At 46.3% G+C, this 13,339-nt stretch overlaps 1 protein-coding gene across 2 annotated transcripts in view; it reads right to left on the minus strand.

Moving 5' to 3' along the window:
- CSE1L (chromosome segregation 1 like) overlaps positions 1-6,111 on the minus strand; it is a 43,996-nt gene extending 37,885 nt beyond the window's left edge. Inside the window, exons 1-2 of one of the 2 annotated variants that reach the window (XM_031020996.2) lie at positions 5,959-6,100; positions 3,193-3,431 (exon numbers count right to left, since the gene is read on the minus strand). The gene's annotated coding sequence lies outside the window, so the exon portion shown is untranslated. Of the gene's footprint in view, positions 1-3,192; positions 3,432-5,958 lie in introns of both variants that reach the window. The other variant, XM_006749750.3, reaches the window with a different exon arrangement.
- Between the last annotated feature and the right edge of the window lie 7,228 nt (positions 6,112-13,339).

Consider the following 13,339-nt stretch of genomic DNA (forward strand, 5'->3'; position numbering starts at 1 on the left):
GAAAGTTTGCTGTTGCCAAGCAAAATCATCTACATCAGTGTATGTAAGCTAAAAAAAACCCCAAAAAACCAAAAAACCCTTGTCTTTCTTTGCCACACAAATTTGTTCTACCTTTTGACATTTATTCAAGGCAGCATGTTAGAAACTGTGTGTATTGGGAGGATTACAGAGATTAATTGGATCTATTTTGAGATTTTTTTTTTTAATAATATCCTTTATTTACTGATTTTTTAAGCAGGCTCTCATGACCCTGAGATCAACACCTGAGCCAACCAAGATCAAGAGTCCGACGCTTAACTGACTGAGACATGCAGGAGCCCCTATTCTGTTGAATTTAATACACTCCTCAGTAATTCTGCATTTCACTTTTTTTTTTTTTTTTTAAGATTTATTTATTTTAGGGACAGAAAGAGAGCGCGCACGCTTGTGAGCAGGGGAGGGGGCAGAGGGAAAGGAACAGAAAGAATCCTTTTTTTTTTTTCTTAAAGATTTTATTTATTTATTTGAGAGAGAGAATGAGATAGAGAGAGCATGAGAGGGGGGAGGGTCAGAGGGAGAAGCAGACTCCCTGCTGAGCAGGGAGCCCGATGCGGGACTCGATCCCGGGACTCCAGGATCATGACCTGAGCCGAAGGCAGTCGCTTAACCAACTGAGCCACCCAGGCGCCCCAGGAACAGAAAGAATCCTTAAGCAGATTCCTCACTGAGCTCGGAGCCCCACACAGGGCTTGATCCCAGGACCCTGAGATCATGTCAAGCAGAAATCAAGAACCAACGGCTCAACGGACTGAGCCACCCAGGCACCCAACTAACGTTCTTCATTATGTTCTTAAAGCACTATACATGTCTCAGCTAAAATCTCTTATATTCCTCATAATTATCTATATTAAAAATCCAAACCCTTGGGGCGGCTCAGTTGGTTAAGTGACCGGCTTGTGATACGGGCTCAGGTCACGATCTCACGGGTCATAAGATCGATCTCATGGGTCATAAGATCGAGCCCCAAGTCGGGCTCCACAGCGGGGAGTTTGCTTGAGTTGCTTGAGATTTTCTCCCTCTACCCCTCCCCCCAAAGGTGTGCACTCTCTCTAGTGTGCATACTCTTTCTCTCTCTTTAAAATAAATAAATCTTAAAAAAAAAATTCTACTCTTTACCATGGTAGAGTCCCATGCAATCTGTAACCTGTCAACTTCATTTACCTTCTTTTGGCTTCTTTTTGGCTCTAAGTTCAAGCCACAAAAGCCTTCCCTCTGTTGCGTGAACCAGCCAAGACAGTTCTCCATGCTGTAATAATGCTCTTCCTTCTAATTTGATATTGGGTCTCATTTAGCTGTCAGCCCGCTGTCAACTCCTCAAAAGGGCCTTCCACCATTATCATCTACCTTGTTCCCATTACACTATTAATAGCAGTAACCATCAATCTGAATTATCTTTTATATACTTGTTATCCTTACTGTAAGCTCCTTATGGCAGGGACTTTGTATGTCTTGTCTCTGTAAGCCCAGGACTTTACCACTGCCTGGCACACAGGAGACACACAGTAAGCATTTGTTGAATGAACTAAAGGATGAGTCAATATGTCAGTCAACTAGCGAAAACAGGAGTTCCCAGTGTGTATTAGAGACTATTCTTTGAGGATCAGTTATGAGGAGCCCCAACTTAACATGGGAACTCTTACATCTGTAAGATAAACAAATGATAACTTACCCACCATAATTAATTTCTGTTCATTCAAAAGTTTTTCAAGAAAGAAGTGAATTTGAAATTTGTCCTATATTACTGTTCATATATGCCAGTGCTTATACTTTTGTTTCAGGGCTTTGCACTTACTGTTCCACCTGCCTGAACAGTTCTGCCTCTGGAGAGCTGCCTGGCACTGCCCACTTCATTCAGGTCTCTTTCCAAGGTTATCTCTTTTCAGAGATGCCTTCCTGAACCATCCTATCTAAAAGAGCACCCTCTTCAGTCACTCTCTATTCCTTTACTCTATTTTTCCAAGTTCCAAATTTCCAAATTTTATAAGGCATACTACTTTGCTTTCTTGTAGGGGCTTTGTTCACTTCAATCTCCCTAGAGCTTTACAATAGTGATAGGTACCTACTATGTATTTCTTGTACTATTTTCAAAAGCTGCACTCCCTTGATTGATTTTTTCCATCAAAAACTTTCCATCAGGGCGCCTGGGTGGCTAGTTGGTTGAGGGACTGCCTTCGGCTCAGGTCATGATCCTGGAGTCCCAGGATCCAGTCCCGCATCGGGCTCCCTGCTCAGTGGGGAGTCTGCTTCTCCCTCTAACCCTCCTCCCTCTCATGTGCTCTCTCTCTCTCTCATTCTCTCTCTCAAATAAATAAATAAAATCTTAAAAAAAAAAAAAACTTTCCATCATTCTACACATTTGTTCTGGTCAACTGACTGTGACTACAGGAAAAGGTGGAGACAACTGATTCTAGGACCACATGACAGCATGACACTAAAATGACAAAGTTCCGGTACTAAGCAGGACTATTTGTAAGTTAAAAAAAAAAAGGGGGGGGGGCTCACGGGTATATGTAAATATGCATGAAACAATCCCTGAAAGTCAAAATACTACACAGATCCTTGAGTTTAGTACTAATTAAGGAACTAAATATCTGTCAACAAACCCTTTTTGTATCTCCTTAGTGATAATGTCTAAAAAACCAAATGGTAGGGGCGTCTGGGTGGACCAGTCGGTTAAGTGTCTGCCTATGGTTCAGGTCATGATCTCAGGGTCCTGGGATCCAGCCCTGCTTCAGTCTCCCTGGTCAGCAGGGAGTCTGCTTCTCCCGCTCCCTCTGCCCCCTCCCCCTACTCGTGTGTGTGGTGCTCTCTCTCCAATAAATAAATAAAATCTTTAAAAAAAAGTTGTAAGCTTAGCCCTGATTTGGGAAAGCATGACAAATCAGGTAACTTTAGAGAATACTCCACAGGTATTCACAATATATCGGCAAGATCAAGGTCTAATTAAGCTATCTAATTTGGCCACATGTGAAAGTACCAGGACTCTTTAAAATATTAGCAAAATGTAAATGTAGAAAGTGTTATTGATTTTAAAATAATGATTAAAACTGGAAATGTGAAATTCATTATTTTGCTTTTATATGAGATACATTACTTTTTCCACAGATCTTTGGAAATCCCTACCAATTCAGTTAAAAAAGAAAACACATGTACCACAGTAAATCAGTGATGAGAGACTTATCTAAATTCCAAGTTCTTCTTGTTGAATGAATGGCTGGACCTAAGTCTAGCCTCTTCCCACAGGCCCTCAGTTATGGATGAAGACTTTTGGAATAAAAACTTTGCTTTCCAAGGCCATCTGACAGACATCTGTGACATAAGCTGATCCAAGATCTGTGCCTTTTCCTTAGATATTTCCTCCACATTAGAGAACCATTCCTGAGTCCTTACATCTGGGGAAAGGGAAAGAGATCCAATGAATGAAAACTATCTGGCACACACATATCAAGAACATAGCCCAACACCTCGACCCCCCCCCTGCTTTCTAATCACAGGAATAGACCACTTAGTATCAAATCCAAACTGTACATTGTCTACAAAGCCCTATACGATCTGGCCCCTGGATACCTCTCCTTTCTTCATACACTACTGTAGCAAGCTGGATTTTCCTCCAATATTCCAATATTCTAAGTCCATTCCTGTCCTCAAGTCTTTGTACTTACTTTCTATTCCCTCTGCCTGGAATGCTCTGTCCCCCCAACCTTCCATGGCTGATCTCAGCTCAAAAGTCACCTCTCCAGAGAAGCCTTTTTTTTTTTTTTTTTGAGAGGGGGAGGGAAAGAGAGGGAGGGACAGAGAGAGAATCCTAAGCAAACTCTACATCTAGCACAGAGCCCAATATGGGACTCCATCTCACAACCTTGCGATCATGACCTGAGCTGAAATCAAGTTGGACCCTTAACAGACTGAGCCACTCAGGTGCCCCCAGAGAAGCCTTCATCTGTCACATTGGCTCTGTCACTTGTCACTATCTGAAATTATCTAATTCATTTATTTGTATTACTGTTTCTTTCTCCCATTAGCATATAAGCTCCCCAAGGGAAAGGACCTTGTCCATTTTTATTTCTTCACTGTATTCCCAGATATTAAGTGGATGCTCTATAGTTATTAAATGAAGGAACAAATTAATTCCAAAGCTAGAGCACTGCTCTCAAACACATCCGATCCTCTATAGGAAACCTTCTGTCCCAGCCCCCAAGTAGCAGAAATCAAAGTAACCAGATGGGAAGAGAAAACTCTCTTGCACTGATAGAAGTCAAAGTGTCTTGGAGGGATAAGGTCAATCAAGAGTCCCAGGAATTGTGCAGAAAGTGGAGACACACACACAGGTTAAAAATTCAACTATGGGGAGGGGGCTCAGGAGAAGAGAAAAGAACACAGGTGGGGCGCCTGGGTGGCTCAGTGGTTACGCATCTGCCTTCGGCTCAGGTCATGATCCCAGGGTCCTGGGATGGAGTCCCGCATGGGGCTCCCTGCTCCGCGGGAAGCCTGCTTCTCCCTCTCCCACTCCCCCTGCTTGTGTTCCCTCTCTTACTGTGTCTCTCTCTGCCAAATAAATAAATAAAATCTTAAAAAAAAAAAAAAGAACACAGGTGGGATCCAAGAGTAGTAAAAAGCACCCCCCCCATGCCTCCAATGAATAACAACACTTGGGCATCTACCACGTGGTAAGCACTCATCACCAGAATATAGCAGTAAACAAGACAGGCAAGGTCCTTGCTCTTGAAGTTTACAACCCAGCAGCTGAGAAAGACAATGAACAACTCTAATTCTAGTTAACAGTAAATGCTATTAAGTAAAAAGTTGAAAGAAATAAGTCCTCAGAGAAGTTGGTCAAAGCTGTAAGGGACATGAAACTTAAAGGACAGGGAGCCAGCCTTGCAAAGTTCTGATGTTGATAATTTCCAAGCAAACGAAAGGCACGTCCAAACGCTCTATGGTGGGCACGAACTTGGAACATTTAAGAAAACAAAGTCAGCAGTATGGCTACAGTGGCTAAGGAGAAGAGACGGGTGGAAGAGGCAGACAATGGTCACTTCGGGTAGGACTTTGTAAACCACGGTAATAACTCCGTGGATCCTCACAGCCACTTTGCGAGGCAGATTGTTTTCAACCCCACTTTGCGGATAAGGAAAGGGGGAGACTCCGAGGGATGAAGAGACGAGCCCTAACCTGCACTCCCAGGGAGGCCGACTCTGGAGCGAACCCAGGCCTTCTAATTCCAAAGCTCATGCTCCGAACTACCACACTCTCGCGTCTCCCCCAAGAGCGAGACCCTACATTCCTGGGCAGGTGCATGGACTAGAATGTAATCCTCAAACAACTCAGCAAAGTGAGATCACGATGCCCATTTACAGTCGGGGAGACTGAAGCACAGGGAGGTTAAAGGTCCCCCTTCCAATCAGAGCGTGAGTCCTGGGGAAGAGGCCGTCTGGGCGGCAGCCGGCTCCGGCCCCGCAGTCTCGCCGCCCCGCCGGACAGGCCTCGCCACTGCACTCCGCTCACGTTGCGGGTGGCCCGGCGCGACGAGGACGGACGCGCGGGCACGACCAATGAGAGGTGGCCTTCCCGAGCGGCCCGGCGGCGGCGCGGCCAATCCGCGCGGCGCTGGGGGGGGGAAGGGGCGGGCGCTCGGGCGGCTCGCGTTAGGCCGCGCCTCGGGGGCCCTCGCCCCTCACAGGCCCCGGGGCCGCTGGGCTTGGGCCTGAGGCCTGGCACGCCGCGAGGTGAGGCGCGACCCGTCCGTGCAGGCAAAGACCTCGCCCGAGGGCGCCGCCCGAAGCACGGGCTCAAATTCCGCTCTCGCCCAGAGGCGCGTTCTTTGCTTCCCAGCGCTCGAAGTGTCAGAAACGTCGCATCCCTCCCCCAGCGGGGTCCCAAGAGACCACCCTGCCAGGCCCTGCACGCCCCGCGCCTCACCTCTTGGGGATACGGGAACGGAGAAGGGAATCTCAGCCGCGAACTGTAGCCGGCACTACCCACCCCTGCTGCCGCTCCGCCTCACATTCAAACCCCGGCAAAATGGCGCGGCGGCGAGGCTGCGGCCCGGGCGCATGCGTGAGCCGGGAAGAGGCGAGGGGCGGGACCAGGAGCGCTCAGGCCCCACCCAAGCTCGGATGGCCAATCGCGACCGGCTCTGTGTTTGCGCTGACGTCACAAGCGACAATGCCCTTTGGCTCAGACCGCGGCTTGGGGCACCACAATCCCCATTTTCCTGAGAACGGACAGGGGTTCAGCGAGTGGCCGCCGGAGTGCGACGTAGTCTGATGTAGGGCTGCAGTGAGGCACGTAGTAGTTCTTCTATAACTTGAACGAACTGCTCAAAGTCATGTCCATAGCCTCTCAGACCGAGAACTTTCCGCCCCTCGCAGAGCGCAGGTTTTAGAGGAAGAGGCGGAATACACGAAATCATTTCAGATCTTGATAAGCGCTACGACGAGAAAACATAAAACAGGGTGATATGACAGGCAGTGACTTGGAAGGTCATTGATTGGTCAGAGAAGACCTCTGAACAAGTGACACTTGACCTCAATTTCAACAAGGAGGCAGCTGTGTCAAGATCCTCCTGGAGAGCATTCCAGGAGGAGGGGATGCCAACAGCCTGGGCTCTGAGGCAGGAGTGAGCTGGGCTGGGGCTTAATGAAGTGCGGAGAGGCAGGAGATGAAGTTAGGCCAGCAGGGGCCAGATGATATAGGCGTCATAAGCCCTGTTTAGACTAGGTCTCACTCTCACGTGCATCCATTAGGGGAAGGCTACCAAATCTACACTTTAAAAGGCCCACCAGTTGCTGTGTGGAGATGGACTGTATGGGGGTGGGGGCGAAGAACTTGAAGCAGGCAGCCTGGAGGCATCCAGGAGAGAGACGTGATGGCTCGGAACTCAGGTGAGTAGCAGCGCATATGGAGACAAGTGGACAGCTTCAGGATATACTATAGAGGTGGAGCCTGTAGGATCTTATGATCCATAGAGTGTGACAATGGACAGGAAGCAATGAGGACTTAGGGAAATCCCAGCTCTCAGTTTCAGCCACCAGCAGGCTGAGGCTCAGCTGTTTCAGAGCGCATCCCTTGCAATTGCTAGCTTGCTACTCTGGGGACTAAAAGGCGTGTATTTGGTTATCACTGGAGGAAACAAATATTATAAGAACACAGAATTATATAGGCACTGAGACCTGCAGAACTCTCAGCATATAATGACTCTGTTCAAACCTCTGCAGTAAGAGATGACCAATTTGAACATGGCTTCTAGCAGCAGCATAAGGCCATGACCCTAGGATGACCCCAGTGTCCCCCACCCCAACACACACACACACACACACACACACAGAGACATGCTTGAGAAAGTTCAATGCTTGAGAAAGTTCAATGCTGCCAGGAGAATTTACTGTTTGTTCTAGCCAACACCTGGGTATAGGCCCCAACCTCCCCTCCTTAAAGCATTTACTAAAAAGGACTTACAATTGTGAATCTTTCTTCTGTCCCTCTGAGATGTATATGTATCTCCTGCAGTTCAGGAGTGTCTTTCTCAATGACCTGAAAGCCATTCCTTTGAAATATAATCATCAAGAAGGTGAGGCCTGTTTCTCGGTCTCTGTGCGCAGATGGGAGCCTAACCCTGATAATTGCTAGCTAGCAGACATAGTGAGCCTGATGACATTTACACCGACCAACGCTTTAAGTTTTCACCTGGGCCCTCACTCTCCAACTCCCACGTTCACCTTTAAAATGCCAAATCAGGGACGCCTGGGTGGCTCAGTCAGTTAAGCGGCAGACTTCAGCTCGTGTCATGATCCCAGGGTCCTGGAATCAGGTCCCACATCTGGCTCCCTGCTCAGCCAGGAGCCTGCTTCTCCCTCTCCCACTCCCCCTGCTTGTGTTCCTCTCTCGCTTCTCTCCCTCTGCCTCTGTCTGTGGCTCCCCCTGCTTGTGTGAGTGCACACTCTCTCTCTCTGACAAATAAATAAATAAAATCTTTTTAAAAATAAATAAAAAAATAAAATGCCCAATCAGGGGTGCCTGGGTGGCTCAGTCAGTTAAGCCTCTGACTCTTGGTTTCAGTTTAGATCATGATCTCAGGGTCATGCCTGGCTCCACGCTCAGTGGGGAGTCTGCTTGAGATTCCCTTTCCCTTTGCCGCTCACATGCTCTCTCTCTCAAAATGAATAAATAAAATCTTAAAAAATAAAATGCCCAATCACCTCTGCACAGTCAGAATCAACTCTCTCCCCCACTGTGAGTAGTTTCTGAATAAAATCTGTTTTTACTGCTTTAACAATGTCTGACTTTGTTTATCTTTGACAGCACCCTGGCTATGAACATGTAAAAGCAATTCCTGAGATAAAATGCAAAAATTGCTCTGTTTGAGTGAAAGGGTCATGGATGTAACTATTTTGTAAAACTATTCAACATCTCTTATCACAGTCCACAAACCCTGCAAATTCTGGCCCCTGTCAACCTGTCTGACCTCATCACCTTCCTCCTTCCTCCTCTCCACCCTCACTCAACTTAGCCACCTTGCCTTCCTTTCTGTTCTTCCAAGCTCCAAGCTTATTCCCACCTCAATGTTTGTACTTGCCCTTCCCTCTGCCTGAATGCTCTTCTAGACCCCCGAATAACTGGCTCCCTCTGTACCTCCAGCTTCCCACTCAAATGTCACCTCCTCAGAGAGGCCTTCCAACCTGTCTGAAATTGCCCACTCTTCACACCTGATAACTCGACATTTAGGTTTGCCACTTATTTTTTTTTAAGATTTTATTTATTTGACAGAGGGAGAGTGAGAGAGAGAGAGATCATGAGCAGGGGGGAGGGGTAAAGGGAAAAGTAGACTCCCCGCACTGAGCAGAGAGCCCGATGCAGGACTTGATCCCAGGACTCTGGGATCATGACTTGAGCTGAAGGCAGACGCTTAACCAACTGAACCACCCAGGACCCAGGTTTGCCAGATTTAGCAAGTAAAATACAGGACACCCAGTTCAATATGAACCTCAGAAAAGCAATGCATGACTTTTTAATATAAATATTGCATGGGACATACTTCTAAAAGATCATACATCGTTTATCTGAAATTCGCATTGACTCAGGTGTCCTGTATTTTATCTGGCAAGCTTAGCCTCAATATATCATTGTTTTCTTCACAGCATTTATCATTCTTTGCAATTGTCTTTGTTAATTCCTCTCCCCACCATCAGCTTAAGGACTCTATTAGAGCAAGGACCTTATTTATCTTACTTACAGCTGTCCCCCCAGCACCGAGCACACAGTACCTGCTCAATAAGTATTGAATGATGAATGAAATTCCCTATATAAATAAAGTCCATTGAGAAAGGTATAAGTTATTAAGGACACTGGTGGAAAAGATGTATTTTTACCATTGCAGCAATAGCACAAGTAATCTTGATCATACTAAGATCATACTAATCTGCTTTCCTAGACGAAGATTTTCCTCCAATCCCGGTGAGAACAACCCTGATGATTTAACAGTTTTCCATCTCTGAGAGCTAATCACGAAGGAGGCTGGCTGGCATACACTTGTAGGTCTAGCATCTCTACCAGGTTCTGCAGGAAGCCCTGAGTGTGCCAAGGTTATAATGTCTGTGGACACAGCTCTAGTGGTGCCGACTCCCCTCGCCCTTTGCAGCTGAAAGAAGAACCACACAGGTGAGGGTCACAGAAAGGTCGGTATGGCCTCCTTCTCCAGTCTCCATGGGTGATACCTGAAGGCTCCCTTGGGAATCTCTACCCACCCGCCCCCCTCCCCCACCAGCCCATCCCGTCCACACACTCCCAGGTTTGCTACAACTGCTAATGTGCACATGGTGAAAAATTCACACGGGACAAACATGAGAGGATTTGGTCTTTCGCTAATTAGGACATTCACTGTAGGTAACATATTATGTTCTCTATGTCCTTATTTTTAATTGTGCTTTACTAGATGTTCTCTGAGAGGCATGTTGGTCTCCCACCATGATTCTGGCTTTGTCATTGTTAAAGTGTACTCAGTTGTCTTTTGTTGTATGTTTTGAAGCTATTAGGTAGATTAGGTTCATGCCATTTCTTCCGGAGGAAGTCTGTCTACCATCTGACGATGTGAAATATTCCTCTTTGGTCCTTTCAGACCTCTCCTCTTCCAATTCTATTTGTCTGAATCAATATTGTTAGACCTGCTTTCTTTTGGTTAACAATTTCCTGGCATATCTTTTTAACCCCCCTGCTTTATTGAGATAGAATTGACATATCTTTTACCAGATCTTTACTGTCACTCTGCTTTGATCCTGTTGTATCATACTAGTTCAGAGCATGGGGGCGCCTGGGTGTGTCTGCTTTCAGCTCAGGTCATGATCCCAGGGTCCTGGGATCAAGCCCCGCATTGGGCTCCCTGCTTAGCGGGAAGCCTGCTTCTCCCTCTCCCTCTGACACTCCCCATGCTTGTGCTGTGCTGTCAAATAAATAAATACAATCTTAAAAAAAAAAAAAAGAGCATGACTACCCAGGTTAAGACCTTCACGCCATCTCTATGACACCGGGCAAGTTACTTAAAATTGAGCTGTCTGATCTCTACAGGAGTGATGGTAATAGTAATTTGCCTCTCAGTGGGTCTGGGCAGATGACAGAGCCAGGAAAGATGAGGCCCATGGAAGAGCATCTGAAAAATAGTAACTGTCCAACGCTGTTAGCTCTTATCTCCAACTCGAGACGGGGAGGCAGTGTATTTTTGACGTCGTCCCATTGTCCCCAGTCTTGCATTTTCCTAGGTGGTACTGCTGTAGACCTGGACAGGCCTTTGGACACTTGCCTTGGCCCTTATGCTTTAGAGGGTGTGGCTCTGGTCCCGCTCCAGCTGCCCACAGGTGAGGGGTCCATACGCCCAGTGGGCGTGCTCACCCAAAACCCTTATCACCTCCTTTCAGACCTCGTTCTGGTTTGCATAAGACCCTGGAATTCCTCACCAACAAGCCCCAAGCCCTCTTCCAGGGGCTGTAGAAATCCCTTGGCTGGGTCGCTCCTGAGAGCAGATACACAGCAGCTGTGAGCACCCCTACACTGGCAGTGTGACTTGGGGACAGATGTGTTTGCAGGGGGTTCGGACAGAGCTGCATATCCACGCGCACACGTTCAAAGCCTTGTGGTACAGGTTGAGGCTTGGGGTGAGGAGAGAAAGGGGGCAGGACAAGGACTGATTTCTTCCCATGCTGCTGTGTTCTGGCCTGGAACTCTGAGGAGCCTGAGAATGCAGTTTGACTTCCAGATATTGCAAAGGTTTTATTTGTCAAGGAAGGAGGATGGAATGTGTTTTCAAACACTTACTATTTTGACATATAACTTTTATTTATGTATTTATTTTAACGATTTAGTTTTTTTTTTAAAGATTTTATTAATCTATTTGAGAGAGAGAGAGAGAGAGAGAGAGAGCAGGAGCAGGGGGAGGGGCAGAGGGAGAGGGAGAAACAGACTTCCCGCTGAGCAGGGAGCCCGATGTGGGGCTCAATCCCAGGACCTTGAGATCATAACCTGAGCCAAAGGCAGACCATTAACCGACTGAGCCACGCAGGTGCCCATATTTATTTTAGAGAGAGAGAGAGAGCACAAAAGGGAGGGGTAAAGGGAGAGGGAGAGAGAATCCCAAGCAGACTCTATGGCTGAGTGTGGAGCCCGATGTGGGGTTTGATCTCATGACCCGGAGATCACAACTTGAGCTGAAATCAAGAGTCGGACACTTGGGGCGCCTGGGTAGCTCAGTCGGTGGAGCATGCGACTTGATCTTGGGGTCATAGGTTGGAGCCCCATGGTGGGTGTAGAGATTGTTAAAGTAAATAAATAAATAAATACACTTAAAAAAATGGAGGTCTAATGCTATCTATTTCATACAGTTGCTGTGAAGTTTAAAGGATTTCCTGTATGCAAAGTAAGGCGTCTGCAGTGTGGTAAACTATCAGTAAATGTTAGTTCTTTAAAAAGTGACATTAATAGCCTGCTTATTGCTGATGCCCAAAAAGGGGCAGAAAGTTAGCACAAATCCTTCTGTACAAAGCGTTCTTCATTCCAGCTTCTGTGATCTGTCCACTGTCCTCTCCTATAGAATGGTGCTTGGTTTTTGCTTGCTTCTCAGAAACCCATAGCACTCTGGACAAAAAAATCAATACGCCATTATTTAAGCTCAAAGTCACTCAAGCTAAGAAGTTTACGAGAACACATGGTGCTTCTTGAACATAAATCAAGATACATTCTTTAAACAAATCTAAATTAGGTCAGTGAAGAAGAAGCTATAGAAGCTTTATGCAAAGATGGGGAGTCTCTGGGAAAGATGAAAACTGACTTATATAAAAATTATCTGCAAAGGCTCAATCTTCAGTTGAGCACCAGATAAGATTGGCTTGTGTCTGGAAACAGACATGTGTAAAAATTAGACTAAAGTCATTTCTGCCAGAATCCTTAGGGAGCCCTCACCCCTTCTTCTTTTGCTGCAGGTACGTCATTGCATTAATTAAGCTGGCCACTCCTAAGATGTGACACAAATGACTAACTCAAGGACAGTTTAGCAGGTTTCTTGAACTGGACCACAGGCATGTTACACAGCTTTGCAAAAATTCCAGGGAACTATCTGGTCCTTTGAAAAAGAAAATGTACTTTTGCCTAAAATGTGTTCCAGTCTGTGGGCAGGGAGGGTACAGATGCAGCATCATGATGAAATTACCGTGCAAATGCTTAATAGCACTTTAAATAAATAACATGAAGTTGGTCCTTCCTCAACCTCAGCATGCCCTCCTTTCTAAAATGGGTAAGCAGAAGTGACCTTTTTTTTTTAGACAGGAAGGCCAAAGAAGGCTGACAGTATCTGCCACAGACAGACTCTTGGGTCCTACAACACCACACTAAAGAAGCCTTGTTAGACTCAGAGTCAATTTAGTTCAGGGTTTTTCAACCTCAGCACCAATTAGACCTTGAGGCTGGGTAACTCTGGTGGGGGCTGTTTAGCAGCATCCTACCCACCCCCCTCCTGCCATGACAACCCAAAATGTCTCCAGACATTGCCAAGTGTCCCAACTGCCCCCTGGGGACAGGACGGAAAACTCCTGGTTGGCAGCAGGTTGAAAAACACTGTGCTAGATAAAACCCAGACACTCCTTTTGTTCTTCACTGGAAGCACCTGATATGTGGGACCACAGAGAGTCACCGTTTTATTCCAATAAATTAATAAAGATGAAAGAGTATGAGTAAATTTCAGCAGGGGAGTATTTTAAGTACAATGGTGATTTACAATTTTAGGATATTTCAGAAAGAATGGATTCTGAATTCAGAGGCA

This window comes from Leptonychotes weddellii, chromosome 10 (assembly GCF_054177405.1).
Source record: "Leptonychotes weddellii isolate Sample4059 chromosome 10, ASM5417740v2, whole genome shotgun sequence".
NCBI lineage: Eukaryota > Metazoa > Chordata > Mammalia > Carnivora > Phocidae > Leptonychotes > Leptonychotes weddellii.